Source organism: Rattus norvegicus, chromosome 12 (genome assembly GCF_021556685.1).
Source record: "Rattus norvegicus strain SHRSP/BbbUtx chromosome 12, alternate assembly SHRSP_T2T, whole genome shotgun sequence".
NCBI lineage: Eukaryota > Metazoa > Chordata > Mammalia > Rodentia > Muridae > Rattus > Rattus norvegicus.
The window spans coordinates 51695603-51698102 of record NC_141545.1 but is presented as its reverse complement, the minus strand read 5'-3'; the positions used below and the strand labels follow the sequence as shown (position 1 = coordinate 51698102).

The window sequence follows — 2500 nt, the reverse complement described above, 5'->3', positions numbered from 1 at the left end:
ACACATTCCACAGCCAGCCAAGGGAGCGGGGAGTGTGTGTGATAGAACAATTAAGACCTGAGGAAGAGAGGCAATCCTTTTCCCTGGTGCCTGGAATTCACAGGATTTTCCCTTTCAATATTCGTAATAAGAATACATTTTCTAACAATGAGGTTGAAGGTTTAAAGGGGTTTAAATTAAACATGAATGGGCAGACAGATGTCTTGGAAGTTAAGAGCACCGGCTGCCAGTCCCAAAGGCCTGAGCTTGATTCCCAGCACCCACGTGACAGCTAACAACAATTTATAACTTCAGTTCCAGGTGATCTGACACCCTCTTCTGGCCTCCGTGGGTACTGCATGCACATGGTGTTCGGGCACACACACAGTCAAAACACTTATACACATGAACATAAAATCTTAAAAAAAAAAAAAAATTGAAGATGGAGCTGCCATCCAAAGTGGGGTTCCTGGAAAGAGACCCGGGCTAGCCACCTCTGAAGCTGGTTGGGTGCGATGAAGGAAGCAGAGGCCCAGCCTTGTGGAATTGCTTCAGGCTCCCTTCCTCTCCAGGTTTCCTTCTGTGGGACTTGCATCAGAAAAGCAGGGCAGAGCGGCTGATGGAAGAGTCGGGTGTGTGGAATAGATATTAATGTGGCAGGAGAGGGGAGGGAGAGGCAGACTATTAAAATTCTGTAGTTCTGAAAAATACATAAGTCTAAAATAAGACTAATGAGACATTTACTGGTGTGGTTGTCTTGCATTAATGACCCTGCTGAGATGAGATTGCAGATGGCTCTCAATGTAATTACCAGGCTAATGGTTCCCTATGACATCACCCGAGACCAGGACGCTGCAGGCTTCGCTACAGATCACTTTCAAAGCTGAGGACCGCTCACCAGCCTGAGCGGTCTTGGGGCACATGACCTGCACCTCCCCAGATGCTATGTCTGCTGCATCTGAGACACACCCCTGTGCTCACTTTTGCACCTCATGCCAGAATTTCTGGTTATCTGCAGAATCCTCTGTAGGGTTTGGAGAGATGGTTCAGTTCAGATGACCAGTGCCCATGTGAAAAGCACAGTGGTGTGTCCCTGCAATCCAGCACAATCCTAGAGCTAGGGATGTGAACAAAAGCAGAATACTCTAGGCTCAGTAAGAGATCTTGTCTCAGATAATAATAATAATAATAATAATAATAATAATAACAATAACAATAATAATAATAGAGAGAGTAACAGTGACAGTTACCCAATATAGACCTTTGGCTTCCATGTGCACACACATGCACACATGCACACATGCACACTGTCATGCACATGTATGCTCACACATTTGCATACACACTTAGACACACATGCATGCACATGCACAACACACATATACACGCATGCAAAAACACAGGCACACAACCATTTCTGCACGCACATGTGAACACACACATGTACACATACAGGCTGTCACTCACATGCATGCTCATACATTTGCATAAACACACAGACACACACATTCACGTGTACAGCACACAGAGACACACAAAAACACAGGCACACACATACACACATCTGTGTGAGTCCTCATGCATATATGCTCATGCACACAGCTTTTAATTAAGACTCACACCTTCCAGTACAGGATGTGGAGAAACAGCTTGGACAGTGGCTCCTTGAGTCAAGTTGACATCAGGCCAAAGGAATTCTGTGTTTATTTGAAGGATGCAATGCAGGAGTCCTAGGCCTGGGGTTGGGATCACACCTCTGGTCCCAAGGGGCGGTTGAGGGAACAAGAATCTCAGAAAGATGCAGAGACCACAAAGTAGAAAACATGGCTTGCAGAAGGGTTCTTAACCAAGGCTCAGACACAGGTGAAACCATGGAGTTCTCTTCCTGTATAGGCTTGGCACCTGGTGGTATAATTGTGGTTTCCTCACTTGAACATCATAGAGGAGCTTCCTCTGGTAAGGGCAGCCACCTTGAGGAGAAGAAAGAAGAAGGTCAGGCTGCTCCCCATTCACAGGAAATAGCCTGGAGCTCGGGCTGGGCTTGATGGTCCTAAGATCTCATTAATCAGGGGTCCTTCTTCCAACCCCACCTCATCCCCACCACCGGGAATCCCCTTCCCACCTTTGCATCTGACTCTGCCAGTGATCACCCCAAAACTGAACTAGGGAGGGAATGAAGTCTTAAGCCATCATTGTAAGAGAACAAGGAACCACTCACTGGGCAAAGGGGTTATCAACAAGGTCGGTCAGAGACGGGCAAAAGAAAGATGGTTTCCCACCTGTCAGGACTTAACCAAGAGTTAGGGTATGACCTCGCACCTTACACATCTGGGGCAGGGCACACGTCTACCCCATTGCATGTCCTCATGGGTGACAGAGTTACAGACACTGAAGAGGAAAGAGATGTCATTGTGAATAGTGACACATGGTAGGTTCTCAACAAGGGTAGTTCACAGTACCGTAGACAGAGCAGTAAGCTCGAAGAAATCATTCCAAGTCTCTCTTTAACCTCCACCTTTTC

At 46.7% G+C, this 2500-nt stretch overlaps 1 long non-coding RNA gene across 2 annotated transcripts in view; it reads right to left on the bottom strand.

Annotated features, from left to right (window-relative positions):
* Nucleotides 1–153: 153 nt before the first annotated feature.
* Nucleotides 154–2500, bottom strand: part of LOC148002375 (uncharacterized) — a 23291-nt gene continuing 20944 nt past the window's right edge. Inside the window, exons 4-6 of one of the 2 annotated variants that reach the window (XR_015634975.1) lie at nt 2299–2367; nt 1602–1949; nt 154–595 (exon numbers count right to left, since the gene is read on the bottom strand). This is a non-coding gene — a long non-coding RNA (uncharacterized LOC148002375). Of the gene's footprint in view, nt 596–1601; nt 1950–2298; nt 2368–2500 lie in introns of those variants that run through there. The other variant, XR_015634976.1, reaches the window with a different exon arrangement.